Source organism: Triticum urartu, chromosome 2 (genome assembly GCF_003073215.2).
Source record: "Triticum urartu cultivar G1812 chromosome 2, Tu2.1, whole genome shotgun sequence".
NCBI lineage: Eukaryota > Viridiplantae > Streptophyta > Magnoliopsida > Poales > Poaceae > Triticum > Triticum urartu.
This window is the reverse complement of record NC_053023.1, coordinates 169,425,728-169,446,520: the sequence shown is the minus strand read 5'-3', so window position 1 is coordinate 169,446,520 and position 20,793 is coordinate 169,425,728. Positions and strand designations below refer to the sequence as shown.

The following is a 20,793-nucleotide window of genomic DNA, read 5'->3' as shown; positions in this document are numbered from 1 at the left end:
ATGCTTGCGCAGGTTGTTCTCTAGTTTCTCGCTCGCGCTTTGCCTCCTCTTCTCGCTCTCTTTTGCGAATAAGTTAGCCAACATATTTGCTAGTCGCTTGCTGCAGCTCCACTTATATTTTACCTTGCCTTACCTATAAGCTTAAATAGTCTTGATCACGAGGGTGCGAGATTGCTGAGTCCCTGTGGCTCACAGATTACTATTACACCAGATGCAGGGCCTGATGATTCCGCTCCAGGTGACGCGCTCGAGCTCAAGTGGGAGTTCGACGAGGACTCTCAATGTTATTATGTTTCCTTTCCTGATGATCAGTAGTGGTGCCCAGTTGGGGGTTATCAGGACCGTGTCGCATGTTGGGTTATCTTTTATTTTGGCGCCGTAGTCGGGCCATGAGTGTTTGGATGATGTATGTTATTTATGTACTTGATTGACGTGGCGAGTGTAAGCCAACTATGTTATCCATTTTTATTATCTATATTACATGGGATGTTTGTGATGATTGCCTGACTTGCGACATATGCCTTCAATGCGATTATGCCTCTAAGTCGTGCCTCGACACGTGGGAGATACAGTCGCATCGAGGGTGTTACAGTCCGCCTCGCGAGGCTTGGCCCATCGCGAGGGTCTTGGATGCCTTGTTGATGAAGATGGGTCGTACGGCCTGCTGGCTTAGCCACGCAGCGGGCCGCAGGAAGGCAAGTCTGGGGACCCCGTCCCAGGACGCCGACACGCTCCAAGATAGCATGCCAAGTTTCATGAATTTCAGATGAGTTTTGGATCTATTAGAATTTAAAAGCCAGGTATCTCAATGTTTTGTCGGCAATCAACGGTGCCCCGGTGTTTGAAATTCATTCCCATTTCTTTCATGGGACCTAAGCATGCACCCAAGGACACATATTTGATTTTTCAACCAATTTATTTGTACTGGAGCATGCGCATGTAGTTCAAATTTGAATTATGCACATAAATGCATCGAAAACTCAGTTAATGCATAAAAATGTCCAAACGAACCCCGAAAAATCAATAAAATTCACACAACACTCCTCTTGTTCTATGTTGACACGAGAAAAAAAACTTGAAAGCAATAGGAGGCAATGGATATCGTTTCGTCCCCAAAGGTGGGACGTTCCCTACCGAAAACCATCATGCTTGTTGTGGGAAGCTCCGGTTTATGAGAAGCATATACGCAAACCTGCCCCAAATGGGACAAAATTTGTACCACGGCATGTTGATGCCACTCCATGATAGCATGCCAAGTTTCATGAATTCTAGACGAGTTTTGGATTTACAAGAATTTAAAAACCAGGCTTCTCAATGTTTTGCTGGCAATCAACGATGCCCTGGTGTTTGAAATTCATTCCTATTTCTTGCATGGGACCTAAGCATGCACCCAAGGACACATATTTGATTTTTCAACCAATTTATGTACTGGAGCATGTGCATGTAGTTCAAATTTGAATTATGCACATGCGCAGAGAAATTAGGATCGGAGGGAGTACTGCTAGTAGTACTACTTTGATGTGTCGCGTCAACTCGCACAAGTATGCAACACTTCCTGAACAAACAAGCATATAAGCTGTTATACTTACTTCTTATAAGCAGTTATACTTCTTACCCAAAGGGTCTTTATATCCAACAGACACAAAATATTCGTTCGATTGTTGGAAATTACTTTAACGGCTGATCTGATGTCGAAGTAATTGTTGCATCGCCACCAAAGCCCACCATCTCTTAAGCTAAAGTAGACCAAGCTAACCCCTATATTAGCATATTACTAAGATAAACAGAAGGCACTGTAGAATCATTTAGGACATGAGCTTGTCAATCTGAATGTGGAGGGACACCAGCTTAGCCCCGACCAGCAGCTTGGGTGGAACTGTGAAGAAGGTCAGCTCATGCACGGCGACGTCGCCGGGATCCTTGCTGCTTGTCACCTCCCTTTCCACCCTGACGGCATCGGTCCTGCCTTTTGGGCTCCCCCGGCGGGCCGTTCACCCACAACTTGGCTATGTAGTGTGGAAGTGGGGATGGCCCCGCTCTAACGCAGATGACCGACACGGCGATAGGCGCGCTGATGTCGAGCATGCCACCGACCAAGAAAAACGCACAACCGTCCTCCTCCGCGAACAGCAAAAGTCGTGGCTCCGACAGTGGCACTTGCAGCTGGAGCACTGTAACACCCCGGATGTAATTTACCTTATCTGTACTCCAACTCTTGCCGTTTCCGGCCTAAGTTATTTTATTTACCTCGGGTTCGGGTTTTTGTCTCCGTGTGTTGTTGCCTTTGTCATGCATCTCATATCATGTCATCATGTGCATTGCATTTGCATACGTGTTTGTCTCATGCATCCGAGCTTTTTCCCCGTTGTCCGTTTTGCATTCCGGCGCTCCTATCTCCTCCGGTGCCCCTTTCTACCTCTTTTCGTGTCTGGGGGTTAACCATTTCCGGATTGGACCGAGACTTGTCATGCGGACTTGGTTTACTACTGGTAGACCGCCTGTCAAGTTTCGTGCCATTTGGACTTCGTTTGATACTCCAATGGTTAACCGAGGGACCGAGAAGGCCTCATTTGTGTTGCAGCCCAACACCCTTCCAATTTGGCCCAAAACCCACCAAAGACCCTTCCATCACCTAGAGCGTTCGATCATGATCGCGTGGCCGAAAACCGCACTCCATTTGGAGCTTCCTAGCTCCCTCTATGCCTATAAATAGCTCCTCCTCCAAAAATCACGGGTCTTCTTCCCCGAAACCCTAGAAATCGTCTCCTCCCACGCCGGACATGTCCGCTCCGTGCCGGACGCACCGCCGCCGCCGTCCGCGCCCAACTAGGGCGTGACACGTGTCGCCTCGCTGCTCCCTCCGCCGCCAGCCCGACGAGGCCCCGCTCGGGCCCCCCAAGCCCATCCGCGGGTCGCTGCCCGCGCGGGTGCCTGAGGCCGCGCCGCCCGACGGTGCTCGCTCCGCCGTCCGCCGCTTCGCTTGGCCGGCCGCCGCGCCGCCATTGCCGGCTGCCTCCGCCGCCTCGAACGCCGCCCCGCTGCGCTACCTCGCCGACCTGCGCCGCCGAGCTCCGGCGCCGCCCCGCGCCGGCGTCGCCCCACCTCCGGCCACCTCCACTGCCGCGCCTCCTCTCCTCCAAGTCCGGCGTCATCCCCGTCTCCGGCGAACCTCGGAAGTCGCGCCCTGCTACAGTAACTCCGGCCGATCCAGATCTGGATCCACTTCGAGGGTTGACTTTTCCCCCGATGTAACATCCCAAAATTCTAAATTTTGGAATGTTATAATAAATAGATAGATTTGATTGATTGTTTGATTGATTGTGTGAAATTGAGTTAAATTCGAAACCTTTTTGAAAGTTAAATGAGAGGGAATAAAAGGACTTTCCCAAACTTTCATTTTTCATTCGTGATCTCCGTGAATTCAAATTCTTTTCACCACGAAACCCTGGAGAGAAGATGACATGACTTCTTCCATTTATTTAAATGACAAGGGGTGTTGAAAATATTTGAATTTCATTTGGAAAATATCTCCAATTCTGAAACTTTATGCAACTCAATGATTTTCACGAGAGGAGATAAAATGACTTCTTCAAATTATATGAAATATGAGTTGGGAGTTTCAAAGGATCAAATTCCAAGTCTTTTTTGGAATTATTTTTCAATTTGGAGTTATTTGGATTTTATTCAAATTATTTTTCTCCAAAAATAAAATATATGGAAAATAGGGTAACATGATTCCCTACAACAAAAAATTGGAGAGAAATAAATTTGAAATCATTTTGATATTTTTAAAATGTTTTTTGTTGGATTTTAATAGACCTGTAGCACTCTTTGATTTATCTGAATTTGTGTGGATTTTATTTGAATTTATAAAAATGTTCATGTTGTAGAAAAAAATTCTGAAAATTTTGATATATAATATGCCTATATAAAGTTTTATATTATTTTCATTTTTCAGTTTATCGCATTCTGTAAAAAAAAGAGAAAAAAGAACTGCACCGCGTGGCCGGCCGAAGGCCTTTAGGCCCATCGCCTCTATATTTTCGTCTACGTTTAGTCCCACATTGCCTAGCCTTTGACCCCTAAGCCTCTTTTCCACCAATAAATATAGACCCATAGAGCCTCCAAAAATCATCTGATTCGGGTTAAATCAATATTTTGGTTTGACTAGATTCATTTAAGAAAAATATATTTCTCCTCCCTGGCGCGACTTCTGGAAATTGTCTCTTCTCTCCAAAGTTGTCTTTTCTCTGCCTTATAAAGGTATTTTTTTTCTTCTTATACCTCCGTAGTTTATTATTTTTAGACTAATATGATAAAATAATTAGATTATCAATTAGTCTACGTATTTATACATTAGACCCTAGCCCGTAGCTATTTTTTTTCTTCCGTAAAACAGCTTGGCCCTGATTTTTCAAATAGCCATAACTTTTCACTCGTTTATCCAAATTAGACGAAACCAATGCCCACGTCTTTGTTATGATCCCCTCCTTCCAGTAATCCAACTCAAACATGTTTTTGAAAAGTTTAAAATTTAAATTAGATCAGATTTGAATTCAAACTTCATTTGATCATAACTTGAGTTTCATAGCTCCATTTGAGTTGATTCTTTTTTGCAAATCGAAGCTCTTGACCTAAACCTTCTGATAAGGCCAAATTCACATAATTTTGGTACTGTTAGAAATTGTTTTATGTTGCAAGAGCTATTTGCTTGGTTTTGATGTTTTTCGAATCGACTTCTTCGATCCTTCTGGTTTTTTTGAGTGATTGCTTATGTGTGGTTACTATTGCTTGATTACGATAGATTGACCGGAGTGTGACGAGTAGAACTATCAAGAGTTTTGAGTGCGAATCATCTTCATCAACATTGCAGGCAAGTTCACACCTTGATCATATTCCTTTCATACCCAGTTTTTATGCATTAGTTTCACCCTCCAACATTGCATGAGTAGGATTGGTAACATGTGGGTATTGGGAAGTAGTTGATGAGGTAGAGCATATTACCCTGTTACATTCAAACCCTTGGGAGTTACTATTACGTTATGCTTTAATTGCCATGCTATGCTCGTAGACGTGGATTGGGTTTGAGAGTATTTCATGATGGATGTGAGAGATTATTGTTAACTAAGGTTTAACTTAAGGTGGCTACTTTAATACACATCTGGGTGGATTGGTTGGGGCACCCTGGGGATATACCAGTGGACTTGCCCGGACACCTGGGGATATACTAGTGTTGTCCTAGGAGATCCCGGGGTTACCGTGTGATCCTCCTATGGTTCGCCACCCAGGCTCAAAGGGATCATAAGATTATTCATGCTAGAAACTTCCGTGTGCAGCCACAAGCTATTATGGGCTCTAGCATAGTTGATTAAGTCGTGTGAACTCTTACAGTGGTAGACTAGCAGATGTAGGGGTTGTAGGTGGTACGGTCTACCCAAGGTGCAAACGCTTCTGAAAGACTATGTCTCGATCATCCGTTTCTCAAACACCATGTAGTGCGAGAAATCCAACAGAGGAGATCGAGTCTTGTGGGGAAAAGTGCGCAAACCTCTGCAGACTGTATAACCTAATCATGATTAGCCGTGTCCCCGGTTATGGACGTCTTGAGTATCTAGTTCTTGGATTATCCTGTTGATCTCATCACGTTACTTTAAATGAATATTGTTGGGTTTAATGATGTTACTTAATTGGGATTGAGAATGCTGTCAACCATTCTCAATGTTTAACAACCACCATGATAGTTAAATAAAATTTATTCCTTTGCAGTAGGGAGAAATTGGCTTTTCGCAAAAACTAAACAATAGAGCTTTTCCACCAGCCAAATATGCATGTAGTGATAGCCTTTATTCATCATTCTCTATGGTGTGAATTTGCCAGTACATTCAATGTACTGACCCTTTGTGGTTGCAACATCTCATGTTGCAGGATTATCATACGACGAGTAAGTGATACGTTAGGGTTATGATTTCTACACTCAACTTTGCCGTTGGTGTTGATGGGAATCCACAACCTTGTTACTTCCGCTATTTTTGGATTGAGGTAATAGTATTTATGTTACTTTATACATGTGATTTACCTCTGTTATAAATCCTCGAGTACTGTGTGTGTCAGCATACCGATCCAGGGATGACACTTAAGCACAGAGACTTGATCCATTCGGGTCGTGTCGCTATACCCGAAACCCTATTTATTTTGCAAACTTTGGCATGTCGTATCTCTGCATCCGTAGCTCCGATTTGCGCGTGTAGCATATCAAAATGTTCGCCTCAACGAGTACATCATTTCATCTCACTGCGTCATTTTCATTTGAGCCTATCTTGATGCCCGAAATGCTGTTGGAAGAGGGCTATGTGATAAAATTGCCAGATCTGTTTCATCAAGTAGATATTTGTCATATTTGCCATGATTAATGTGTGCATGATATGCTCCTGAGCTCTACATGAGTTTTGTTATATGCCATGCCATCTTTACATAGGTGCTTACCATGTATTTTTGTGATATGCGTGGTGACTAGCACAAGCTTGCAAAGTAGCGTAATCGGTAATGCTGATTTCAGGGACTTAAAATTTCACTAAGTCCTTGTTCTGTTTTTGTCGGTATGCCATATGTTCATGTTGTTTCCTAGTGATCCGTGCCTCTTTTGAGGATGATCAGTGAGGATGATTTGTTAACATTATGGCGATCTATCCATCCATGTCTTTTTTTGCATTTATGGAGCAACCTAGCTTGAGTCAATCGAGCTCTACTTTTGCTATTTCATGAATCCTGGCAGATTGTTGACTTGTTAGCGATTTTGCCGAGGATGTTGCTATTGATCCGTGCATGCTATGTTATTGTTCTTTCCATGTCTAGCTTCTATGCCATGTATTCTTGATGGGTGTATGCTTAGTTTGTCATGCCATGCTATCTAGTGAGTGCATCGAGCTTGTAAACATGCCTACTCGTTAACTGTTTTGCATGCTCCAGTTTTTCACCAAGTCTGAGATCTGTTTATGTTTTTGCCATGTTCACATGCTTGCAATTGTATTTTATGATCCCTTTTGGCTCAAGGTCACTAAGGGACTTTTGTTAAGTGCTTTGAGTAGCTTCATGACATGCCTTGCTTTGCCATGTTCAGTTCCTGTAGCATGTACTTTTCATGCTCTAAAGTGTGCTTCCTGATGTTAAATTCCAGACTTGTGTTAATTTCACTAAGTCTGAAACCTGTTACCGTTTGCACTTTTTCCATTCTTGTTTGAAACTCTCAATGGATGAATTAGCCGTATCTCAGTGTTCATATTTTGTCAAGCATCATGAGTGGATACCTTCCATGTATTTTGTTGTCATGTTTGGGTGCTGTAGCATATTTATCTTGATGCATTTAGATGGCTACTTGCTGATTATCGCACACCGGTGCCATATTTATTTTGCTTGCCATTTCCAAACCGTGCATCCAATTCCGGTGATCTTTATATCGATTTCAACCGAAATCACCTCAACTTTCCAGTGGCACTCTTGGATTTCCAAGTTGAGACCTGGTTCAATCATTCCTTGTCCAATCTTGCATATGCATCACATATCGCATCCCGCATAGCATACCATGTTCGCATCATGTTGTTTGAGCATTGCACGTGGTTGATTGTGTTCCTTTTGCTTGTTTGTCTTGTTTGGGAAGAGCAGGGAGAAGAGTTTGTGAACGAGGAGCCCGTTGAGTTTGCTTACGAGGATCAAGTCAACTCTGACAACTTTGCAGGCAAGATGATCATACCCTCGAAATCACTTCTATCTTTGCTTGCTAGATGCTCGCTCTTTTGCTATCCCTATGCTACGATACCTACCACTTGCTTATCATGCCTCCCAAACTGCCATGTCAAACCTCTAACCCACCATGTCCTAGCAAACCGTTGATTGGCTATGTTACCGCTTTGCTCAGCCCCTCTTATAGCGTTGCTAGTTGGAGGTGAAGATTGGAGATCGTTCCTTGTTGGAACTTTGTTTATTGTTGGGATATCACCATATTATCTTGTTATCTTAATGCACCTATATAATTGGTATATGGTGGAAGGCTCGGCCTTTTGCCTAGTGTTTTGTTCCACTCTTGCCGCCCTAGTTTCCGTCATATCGGTGTTATGTTCCCGGATTTTGCGTTCCTTAGGCGGCTGGGTTATAATGGGAACCCCTTGATAGTTCGACTTGAATAAAACTCCTCCAGCAATGCCCAACCTTGGTTTTACCATTTTCCACCTAGCCTTTTTTTCCCTTGGGTTTCCGGAGCCCAAGGGTCATCTTTATTTAAACCCCCCGGGCCAGTGCTCCTCTGAGTGTTGGTCCAAACAGAGCCACTTGCAGCGCCACCTCGGGGAAACTTGAGGGTTGGTTTTAGTTGTACGTAGTGTTCATCTGAGTGTGCCCTGAGAACGAGATATGTGCAGCTCCTATCGGGATTTGTCAGCACATTCGGGCGGTGTTGCTGGACTTGTTTTACCATTGTCGAGGATGTCTTGTAAAACCGGGATGCCGAGTCTGATCGGAATGTCTCGGGAGAAGGAATATCCTTCGTTGACCATGAGAGCTTGTGATGGGCTAAGTTGGGGCACCCCTGCAGGGATTTGAACTTTCGAAAGCCGTGCCCGCGGTTATGGGCAGATGGGAATTTGTTAATGTCCGGTTGTAGAAAACATGAAACTTAACTTAATTAAAATGAATCAACCGCGTGTGTAACCGTGATGGTCTCTTCTAGGCGGAGTCCGGGAAGTGAACACGGTGTTGGAGTAATATTTGACGTAGGTTGTTCTAGGATCACTTCTTGAACATAGTTCTTCGTTCGTGCTTTGCCTTCTCTTCTCTCTCTCTTTTGCGAACAGGATAGCCACCATATATGCTAGTCGCTTGCTGCAGCTCCACATATTACCTTGCCTTACCTATAAGCTTAAATAGTCTTGATCGCGAGGGTGCGAGATTGTTGAGTCCCCGTGACTCACAGTTTACTTCCAAAACCAGATGCAGGGACCGATGATACCGTTCCAGACAATGCGCTTGAGCTCAAGTGGGAGTTCGATGAAGACTCTCGTCGTTACTATGTGTCTTTCCCAGATGATCAGTAGTTGTGCCCAGTTGGGGCGATCTGGGTCCGTGTCGCATGTGGGGTTGATCTTTTATTTTGGTACCGTAGTCAGACCATGAGTGTTTTCGATGATTGTAATGTTATTCATGTATTTGTGTGACGTGGAGAGTGTAAGCCAACTATGTATCCTTTCCCTTTTTATATTTTTACATGGGTTGTTGTGAAGATTACCTTACTTGCGACATTGCTTTCAATGCGGTTATGCCTCTAAGTCGTGCTTTGACATGTAGGAGATATAGCCGCATCGAGGACGTTACAAGTTGGTAATCAGAGCCTTCCCCGACCTTAGGAGCCCCCTGCTTTATCGAATTGTTGGCGCTGTTGAGTCTAGAAAAATGTTTTGAGTCATTTAGGAATTATATATCGGAGAGCTTAGGAATTCTTTTTACTCCCCAGTCCCTTCATCGCTCTGGTAAGGCATCCTGACATAGAGTCTTTACTCTTCTCTTCTCAAATTTCACTAAAAAAATTTTAGGATCACGTGGGTATCTTGGAATTGTTCCGATCGATTTGTGACGAGAACATTGTTCTTGGTGCCCCCTGTCATTTAGGGGTTGTGGCAGTGTCCCGGGGAGTTGAGCTCTGAGGTGTTGTCGTCACAATTTTATCGTTAAGATTCTGGAACACCTGAGTTTCGCCGACATCGAAAATCTCTTTTATGCAGTTCTTGGTGAGATAATCTCGACGCCACCCAGCACTGGGGCGGGAGTTCGGGAGTATTGCCATAACTCGTATAACGGATGCTTTTCGAAGGTTGAGGTAAACGATTTCCGAAGTTTTTCTCGGTTATGTGTTGAAGGATGGATACAGCTGGATGTAGGATTTGCTAGATTTGGGTGAGATATTATGCTTCCCCTGTATCCCCAACACCTGATTGCATAACCAGAAAGGTTCGGGAGTTTCATAGGTGGGAATTCTTGTAGCTCTAGTTCTTCTTCCGCGGATATTTGGTTTGGGATTGGGTAATCCTCACCGAGTATTTGTTCTTGTTCTGTACCTTGTTGGTTTTATTCTTCTACCTCAATTCTAAGTGGCTTCTCAATTTATGGATATGTGACCATTTCGATTGGAATGCATTCGTTCATTTTGTTCGGATGTGAAGACTATATGTTGCAATTTCAACCCGTTTGATTCAGCTTTAATATTTGTCTATCTATGTGCTAATGGATGTCAACCTCTTCAGGATGGCTCCTCCAACGCGCACGACTCCGAATCCCGATCCGCCACCACCACCTCCACCTCCGGAGGCATGGCAAGCTGTGATGGCCGCTACCAATGCAAACACGCAGCTGATCATGCAACTTCTTCAAGAGCGCAACCAAGGGAACCAGGGCCAAGGCAACAATCAGAATCACTTTGCTACACTCAACCAGTTCCTTGCTAACCAGCCAAAGACCTTCAGCAATTGTGTTGAGGGAACAGACGCTGATGATTGGCTCATGGACATATGCAAGCATTTCGAGTGCAGTAACGTCAGGCCTGAGGACTTTGTCAAGTTCGCTTCCTTCCAACTCAAAGACCAAGTTGCAGAATGGTTTCAGCAATACAAAGATTCCAGAGGAGGCCGTGTGATCACCTGGGATGAATTCCGTCAAGACTTCAAAGCTCATCATATTCCTCAAAGCGTGATTGAAAGCAAGCGTAAGGAATTCCGCAACCTGAAGCAAGGCTCTATGTCTGTTTACGAGTACAACAAGATGTTTCAGAAGCTCGCCCATTTTTCTAAGCAAGACGTCCCTGACGAGAAGAGCATGATATACCAGTTCAGGGGTGGTCTCAGAGATGAAATCTAGCTAGCTCTCGTTCTCTTTGAGCCCAAGAGGTACGATGAGTTTTACAACATGGCAATGAAGCAAGAGACTGCTCAACTGAAGTGCAATGCTTCCAAGAAGCGAGTCGGAGATGCAACTCCTTCTTCCTCAACTCAAGTGGATAAGCAGCAGAAGTATTGGCTTCCTCCTCCTCCGTTCCGTCAGCCTTATCAGCACAAGAGCAAAGGTGGCAGTGGATCTTCCCACCCACCCAACCCTGGCTTTCAGAACAAGACTTCGTCTCAAGCTCCAAGATCGAGTGCTCCGTATCACCGTCCGCTTTCAGAGGTCACGTGCAACAAGTGCCAACAGAAGGGTCACTATGCCAACAAATGCTTCAATCAGAGGTGTCTCCCTCCTCCTCCTCCTCCTGTGAGATCAGCAGGTACAACTATGGTCAAGAATAACCCCAAGCACGCCAAGGTCAACTTGTTGAACACAGCTTAGGCAGAGGACTCGCCAGATGTCATCATGGGTAACCTTCCTGTTAACGATGTTCCTGCAAAAGTTCTTTTTGACATTGGTGCATCGCTTTCTTTTATTTCAAGACCATTTGTTTCCAAGCATGATTTTGTGACCGAAAGGATTCCTTTCCCATTGAAGATTGTGTCTCCGGGCAAGCAAATGACTTCTAACAATTGCGTCCCGGATGTTACTATCACGTTGGGCGACTACAAGTTTCTGTCCTCTCCAGTGGTTCTTGGTAACTAGGATATTGATCTTATTCCCAGAATGGATTGGCTTTCAAAGCACAAGGCTCATCTTGATTATGCTGCCAGGCAGATTCAATTGACTCATTCGTCTGAGGATGTAATTGTTTTTGCCGCCCGTGATGATACCATCCGCCTATTTTCTCTCAATGAGAAGGGTGAAATGGATGCCATCTCTCAAATTCCAGTCGTTTGCGAATATCAAGACGTCTTTCCAGAAGAGCTTCCAGGAATGCCTCCGCACCGGCCAGATGAATTCATCATCGATCTTGAGCCGGGCACGGAACCTGTTTGCAAATGTCCTTACAAGCTTGGACCTGAAGAGTTGAAGGAGCTGAAGAAGCAACTCAATATTCAAGAGCGAATGGGTCTCATCCGACCTAGTTCTTCTCCGTGGGGTTGCGGAGTTCTTTTTGTGAAGAAGGATGGAACAAACCGACTTTGTGTTGACTACCATCCATTGAACAAGAAGACTATGAAGAACAAGTACCCACTTCCCAACATCAACGAGCTGTTTGAACAACTCAAAGGTGCTCAAGTATTCTCCAAGCTTGATCTCCGTATGGGCTATCACCAGATTCGAATCCATGAGCAAGATATCCCCAAGACGGCTTTCAGAACAAGCTATGGTTCGTATGAATACACTTTCATGTCTTTTGGCCTCGTCAACGCTCCGCCAACTTTCTCTCGCATGATGAACTTCATCTTCAACCCCTACACAAATGACTTCATCTTGGTCTACCTCGATGACATTCTGGTCTTTTGGAAGAACAAGGAACATCATGCCAAACACTTGCATTTGGTGCTCGATAAGCTCAGAGAACATCAGTTCTACGCCAAGTTCTCAAAGTGCGAGTTTTGGCTCGATGAGGTTCTCTATCTTGGGCATATCATCTCTGCCAAGGGCATAGCAGTGAATCCTGAGAAGGTGTCTGCAATTGTGAATTGGGAACCACCTCAGAACATGAAGCAACTCCGCAGCTTCCTTGGTCTCGCAAGCTATTGTCGAAGGTTCGTTGAGAACTTTTCAAAGATCGCGAAGCCTCTTTCAAAACTTCTCCAGAAGCATGTGAAGTACGTTTGGTCTCCGGAATGTGACATCTCTTTCAACACCCTGAAAGAGAAATTAGTCACTGCTCCAGTTCTGACTCCTCCTGATGAATCCAAACCGTTCAAGGTCTTCTGTGATGCCTCTCTTCAAGGCCTTGGTGCAGTGTTGATGCAAGAGAAGAAAGTTGTGGCTTATACCTCTCGCCAGTTGAAGCCCAACGAGAAGAACTACCCCACTCACGACCTTGAGTTGGTGGCAGTTGTGCATGCTCTTTTGACTTGGAGACATCTCTTATTGGGAAGAAAAGTGGACATCTTCACTGACCACAAGAGTCTCAAGTACATCTTCACTCAGCCTAATCTCAACCTCAGGCAGACTCGTTGGGTCGAAATGATTCAAGAGTATAATCCGAGCATCGAATATACTCCAGGTAAGGCCAATGTGATTGCTGACGCATTGAGCAGGAAGGCTTACTGCAACAGTCTGATTCTCAATCCCTACCAACCCGAGCTTTGTGAAGTTTTCCGCAAACTCAATTTGCAAGTTGTTCCTCAAGGTTTCCTCGCAAACCTTCCAGTCTCTCCTACTTTGGAAGATCAGATTCGCGAGGCTCAACTTCTTGATGCTATGGTGAAGAAGGTGAAGATTGGGATTGCCAAGAGTCAACCCTCTTCTTCGAGGATCGCATTGTTGTGCCTAAAGGTGACCTTCGTAAAGTCATTTTGAACGAGGCTCACAATTCACTCCTCTCTATCCACCCTGGGAGTACGAAGATGTACCAGGACCTCAAGCAGGCGTATTGGTGGACTCGAATGAAGCGCGAGATTGCTCAGTTCGTGAATGAATGTGATGGCTGCAAAAGAGTGAAGGCAGAACACCAATGACCAGCTGGTCTCCTCCAACCTCTTGCCATTCCAGAATGGATGTTTGACCACATTGAGATGGACTTTGTGATGGGATTTCCAAAGTCCAAGCGTGGCAATGATGCTATATTCGTTGTCAACGACAAACTCACTAAAGTGGCTCATTTCCTGCCTATCAAAGAGTCTATCACTGCAGCTCAATTAGCGGAGCTTTATACCTCTCAGATTGTCTCTCTGCACGGCATTCCACAGCTGATCTCTTCAGACCGTGGCAGCATCTTTACCTCCAAGTTTTGGGATTCTTTTCAGAAGGCCATGGGCACCAACATCCGTTTCAGCACAGCTTTTCATCCTCAAACTAGCGGTCAAGTTGAGCGTGTCAATCAGATTCTTGAAGATATGCTCAGGGCTTGCGTTATCTCTTTCGGTATGAAGTGGGAAGATTGTCTTCCATATGCCGAGTTCTCCTACAACAACAGTTTTCAAGAAAGTTCGGGCAAGGCCCCATTTGAAATTCTCTATGGCAGGAAGTGTCGTACTCCTCTTAACTGGTCAGAGACCGGTGAACGTCAACTTCTTGGAAATGACTTGATCACAGAGGCAGAGGCGATGTGCAAAGTCATTCGTGATAACCTCAAAGCAGCGCAATCACGCCAGAAGAGCTACTATGATAGTAAGCATCGTGACTTGGCTTTCAAGATCGGAGATCATGTTTACCTCCGCGTCTCTCCAATGAAAGGTACTCGTTGCTTCGGTATCAAAGGGAAGCTTGCCCCTAGATACGTGGGTCCTTTCAAGATCGTCAGCAAGAGAGGCGATCTCGCCTATCAACTCGAGCTTCCCTCCAACTTTGCAAACGTGCATGACGTGTTCCATGTCTCTCAGCTCCGCAAGTGCTTCAAGACCCCTGACCGCACCGTCAACTTCGAAGACATTGATCTCCAAGAAGACCTCTCTTATCGTGATCACCCAGTTGCTATTCTTGAAGAAACTGGGCGCAAGACTCGCAATAAGTCAATCAAATTCCTCAAAGTCAAGTGGTCACACCATTTCGACCGTGAAGCCACCTGGGAACGCGAGGATCACCTCCGTTCTGAGTAGCCGGCGTTTTTCCAGTCCTAGATCTCGGGACGAGATCCTTTCATAGTGGTGGAGTGTTGTAACAGCCCGGATGTAATTTACCTTATCTGTACTCTAACTCTTGCTGTTTCTGGCCTAAGTTATTTTATTTACCTCGGGTTTGGGTTTTTGTCTCCGTGTGTTGTTTCCTTTGTCATGCATCTCATATCGTGTCATCATGTGCATTGCATTTGCATACGTGTTCGTCTCATGCATCCGAGCTTTTTCCCCGTTGTCTGTTTTGCATTCCGGCGCACCTATCTCCTCCGGTGCCCCTTTCTACCTCTTTTCGTGTGTGGGGGTTAAAAATTTCCGGATTGGACCGTGACTTGTCATGCGGACTTGGTTTACTACCAGTAGACCGCCTGTCAAGTTTCGTGCATTTGGACTTCGTTTGATACTCCAATGGTTAACCGAGGGACCGAGAAGGCCTCGTTTGTGTTGCAGACCAACACCCTTCCCATTTGGCCCAAAACCCACCAAAGACCTTCCATCACCTAGAGCGTTCGATCACGATCGCGTGGCCAAAAACCGCACTCCATTTGGAGCTTCCTAACTCCCTCTATGCCTATAAATAGCTCCTCCTCCAAAAATCACGGGTCTTCTTCCCCGAAACCCTAGAAATCATCTCCTGCCACGCCAGACATGTCCGCTTCGCGCCGGACGCACTGCCGCCGCCGTCCGCGCCCAACTAGGGCGTGACACGTGTCGCCTCGCTGCTCCCTCTGCCGCCGGCCCGACGAGGCCCAGCTCGGGCCCCCTAAGCCCATCCGCGTGCCGCCGCTCGCGCGGGTGCCCGAGGCCACGCCGCCCGACGATGCTCGCTCCGCCGTCCGCCGCCATCGCCACTTCGCTCGGTCGGCCGCCGCGCCGCCATTGCCGGCTACCTCCGCCGCCTCGAACGCCGCCTCGCCGCGCTACCTCGTCGACCCGCGCCGCCGAGCTCCGGCGATGCCCCGCGCCGGCGTCGCCAAACCTCAGGCCACCTCCACTTCCGCGCCTCCTCTCCTCCAAGTTCGGCATCATCCCCGTCTCCGGAGAACCTCGAAAGTCGCGCCCTGCTACAGTAACTCCAGCCGATCCAGATCTGGATCCACTTCGAGGGTTGACTTTTCCCCCGAAACCCTATTTATTTTGCAAACTTTGGCATGTCGTATCTCTGCATCCGTAGCTCCGATTTGCGCATGTATCATATCAAAATGTTCGCCTCAACGAGTACATCATTTCATCTCATTGCGTCATTTTCATCTGAGCCCATCCTGATGCCCGAAATGCTGTTGGAAGAGGGCTATGTGATAAAATTGCCAGATCTGTTTCATCAAATAGATATTTGTCATATTTGCCATGATTAATGTGTGCATGATATGCTCCTGAGCTCTACATGAGTTTTGTTATATGCCATGCCATCTTTACATAGGTGCTTACCATGTATTTTTGTGATATGTGTGGTGACTAGCACAAGCTTCCAAAGTAGCGTAATCGGTAATGCTGATTTCAAGGACTTAGAATTTCACTAAGTCCTTGTTCTGTTTTTGTTGTTATGCCATATGTTCATGTTGTTTCCTAGTGATTCGTGCCTCTTTTAAGGATGATCAGTGAGGATGATTTGTTAACATTGTGGTGATCTATCCATCCATGTCTTTGTTTGAATTTATGGAGCACCCTAGCTTGAGTCAATCGAGCTCTACTTTTGCTATTTCGTGAATCCTGGCAGATTGTTGACTTGTTAGCGATTTTGCCGAGGATGTTGCTATTGATCCGTGCATGCTATGTTATTGTTCTTGCCATGTCTAGCTTCTATGCCATGTATTATTGATGAGTGTGTGCTTAGTTTGTCATGCCATGCTCTGTAGTGAGTGCATCGAGCTCGTAAACATGCCTACTCGGTAACTGTTTTGCATGCTCCAGTTTTTCACCAAGTCTGAGATCTGTTTATGTTTTTGCCATGTTCACATGCTTGCAATTGTATTTTACGATCCCTTTTGGCTCAAGGTCACTAAGGGACTTTTGTTAAGTGCTTCGAGTAGCTTCATGCCATGCCTTGCTTTGCCATGTTAAGTTCCTGTAGCATGTAGTTTTCATGCTCTAAAGTGTGCTTCCTGATGTTAAATTCTAGACTTGTGTTAATTTCACTAAGTCTGAAACCTATTACCGTTTACACTTTTGCCATGCTTGTTTGAACCTGTTAATGGATGAATTAGCTGTAGCTCAGTGTTCATCTTTTGTCAAGCATCATGAGTGGATCCCTTCCATGTATTTTTTTGTCATGTTTGGGTGCTTTACCATATTTATCTTGATGCATTTAGATTGCTACTTGCTGATTATCGCAGACCGGTGTCATATTTGTTTTGCTTGCCATTTCCAAACCGTGCAGCCGATTCCGGTGATCTTTATATCGATTTCAACCAAAATCACCTCACCTTTCTAGTGGCACTCTTGGATTTCCATGTTGAGGCCAGGTTCAATCATTCCTTGTCCAATCTTGCATATGCATCACATATCGCATCCCGCATAGCATACCATGTTCGCATCATGTTGTTTGAGCATTGCACGTGGTTGATTGTGTTACTTTTGCTTGTTTGTCTTATTTGGGTAGAGCCTGGAGAAGAGTTTGTGAATGAGGAGCCCGTTGAGTTTGCTTACGAGGATCAAGTCAACTATGACAACTTTGTAGGCAATATTATCATACCCTCGAAATCACTTCTATCTTTGCTTGCTAGATGCTTGCTCTTTTGCTATGCCTATGCTATGATACCTACCACTTGCTTATCATGCCTCCCAAACTGCCATGTCAAACCTCTAACCCACCATGTCCTAGCAAACTGTTGATTGGCTATGTTACCGCTTTGCTCGGCCCCTCTTATAGCGTTGCTAGTTGCAGGTGAAGATTGGAGATCGTTCCTTGTTGGAACATTGTTTATTGTTGGGATATCACCATATTATCTTGTTATATTAATGCACCTATATACTTGGTAAAGGGTGGAAGGCTCGGCCTTTTTCCTAGTGCTTTGTTCCACTCTTGCCGCCCTAGTTTCTATCATATCGGTGTTATGTTCCCGGATTTTGTGTTCCTTACGCGGTTGGGTTATAATGGGAACCCCTTGACAGTTCGCCTTGAATAAAACTCCTCCAGCAATGCCCAACCTTGGTTTTACCATTTGCCACCTAGCCTTTTTTCCCTTGGGTTTCCAGATCCCAAGGGTCATCTTTATTTAAACCCCCCGGGCCAGTGCTCCTCTGAGTGTTGGTCCAAAAAGAGCCACTTGCAGTGCCACCTCGGGGAAACTTGAGGGTTGGTTTTAGTTGTACGTAGTGTTCATCTGAGTGTGCCCTGAGAACAAGATATGTGCAGCTCCTATCGGGATTTGTTGGCACATTCGGGCGGTGTTGCTGGACTTGTTTTACCATTGTCGAGGATGTCTTGTAAAACCGGGATGCCGAGTCTGATCGGAATGTCTCGGGAGAAGGAATATCCTTCGTTGACCGTGAGAGCTTATGATGGGCTAAGTTGGGACACCCCTGCAGGGACTTGAACTTTCGAAATCTGTGCCCGCGGTTATGGGCAGATGGGAATTTGTTAATGTCTGGTTGTAGAAAACATGAAACTTAACTTAATTAAAATGAATCAACCGCGTGTGTAACCATGATGGTATCTTCTCGGCGGAGTCCGGGAAGTGAACACGGTGGAGTAATGTTTGACGTAGGTTGTTCTAGGATCACTTCTTGATCATAGTTCTTCGTTCATGCTTTGCCTTCTCTTCTCGCTCTCTTTTGCGAACAGGATAGCCACCATATATGCTAGTCGCTTGCTGCAGCTCCACATATTACCTTGCCTTACCTATAAGCTTAAATAGTCTTGATCGCGAGGGTGCGAGATTGCTGAGTCCCCGTGACTCACAGTTTACTTCCAAAACCAGATGCAGGGACCGATGATACCATTCCAGACGATGCGCTTGAGCTCAAGTGGGAGTTCAATGAAGACTCTCGTCGTTACTATGTGTCTTTCCCAGATGATCAGTAGTGGTGCCCAGTTGGGGCGATCGGGGTCCGTGTCGCATGTGGGGTTGATCTTTTATTTTGGTACCGTAGTCGGACCATGAGTGTTTTGGATGATTGTAATGTTATTCATGTATTTGTGTGGCGTGGCGAGTGTAAGCCAACTATGTATTCTTTCCCCTTTTATATATTTACATGGGTTGTTGTGAAGATTACCTTACTTGCGACATTGCTTTCAATGCGGTTATGCCTCTAAGTCGTTCTTTGACACGTAGGAGATATAGCCGCATCGAGGGCGTTACAAGCACCTTGCCGTACTGGATCCTATGCACGGGCACGGGATGCACGGTGCTGATGTGGTAGGAGAGCGCTGGCAGCGGGCCTTCGTAGCCGCAGACGGGCACGGGGCATTTGCAGGGCGCGAGCGGACACACGCTCTGGTGATTGGCGCGCTTGTGGTAAGTGACGTAGAGCCCACATCCTTCGTGCAGGCACTCCACCCTCACCGAGGAGAGGACGGCGTCCACTGTCGAAGCCACTGCCGCGCTCGCACTTCTGGCACTTCCGCTGGTTTTCGGGGCGCTCGATGTGGCAGTCCACTCAAGCCAGGTGCCCTCCCTTGCACTGCACAAATCAATCAAACAACACATCAATCAAGAAACCTGCACCGTGCTCGATCAGCCGAACGGAGGAGGTGTATTCGAACCTCATACACTGGAGGCTTCAAGGGGCGAAGGCACAAGGGGCAGTGGGGCAAGGTGAGGTCCATCGAGACCATAGAGATCTCCATCGTCGGGTCCTGTTCCATCTGCATGATCTCGCCATCCTCAGAATTCTGCCCTCCTCGTGCACAACCATCTCTCGCTTTATTAGGGCCGGGGCACACATATTCATACTACTTCAAGGTGCATTAAATCAACACATGCGAGTATCAAAAGGAGAGTCATGGCATGCATGCATTGTAATTAATGCATCAGTAAACGCAAATTATTGAAATATATCGAGTGCGGTGCTTTGATCTGTCGCGTCAACTCGTACAAGACCGAGAAGTTTGATTACTACAACGTCCTCTCGCCTTAACCGCACCTGCCTTTGGCTGCATGACAGGTGCGCCACCCTCCTGTTGGTCCCACCTGTCATACACGCAAAGGCATGAGAAGTAAGTCAATGAAGCTGCATCCCTCCCTCGCCCATGAGCGTGGTGGCTGGCAGGACTAGGAGAAGCTTTCGTTCTCTACACGCTCTCCCTCCCGCACGCGGTGGACATGTAGTAGTTCAATCGGTGTTAGATGGCCAGAAGCATACTGTAGTACTCCTCCACTACAGTAGTATTCCATCATTGTTCGACTTCCCGAAGAGGCAAAGAGCCAAGCGTAGCCCGGACGCTCGTGTGGCAGTTTCATGTGTAGAGTAGTCTAGGATAGCGTGTATCATGCTTGTAAGCTTTAAAATCATTGGGGTCAGCTCCATGCTTTTTTTATTAAAATAATCTTCTGTCCCTGCCTGTCATCTTGGTGATTGTAGTTTGCACGCTCATCTGGTCAAGACAGGAATATATATTTTAGATTGTGGTGGGGTATATTAGAGGTTGCAGCAAATGGAGTATTGTACACTGCGGGTATGTAAACTCGTACAACGAGGAGAGGCTTGATTTTAGGCTGGTTGTAATGGGGAGTATCATATACTAGTATCATGCATATGATACTACCTCCCTAATGCATAGTAGCATATGGTAGTATCATGTAGTGCTTTATTTATTGTCATGCATGACACATAGTAGCATAGTATTTATTATGATATAGTATCATGATATGACACTCAACACTTTTCTTCATTTAATTCTATGACACCTCATCAAAATTGCCTAGTTGGCATGCATGATACTAGCTATGATACTAGCATTACAACCAGCCTTACTACTCGCCTTCTCCCTCGCCCATGCGCGCGGTGGCTCGCAGACGAGGACAAGCTTTTGCTTATAGTAGTACTACAACAAGCTATCCCTCCCGCTCGCGGTGGACGGACATGCAGCAATGGATTCGATATTGTAGAAGCAGCGGTAGTAACATCATTGTTCTTCTTCTCGAAGAGGCGAAGAGCCAAGCGCAACTGAACGTGGCGTTTCGAACCTTGGAGCACG

General features: G+C 45.8%; 1 pseudogene; it reads right to left on the bottom strand.

Moving 5' to 3' along the window:
* Positions 1 to 1,805: 1,805 nt before the first annotated feature.
* Positions 1,806 to 19,443, bottom strand: LOC125541349 (annotated as a pseudogene).
* Positions 19,444 to 20,793: the final 1,350 nt, after the last annotated feature.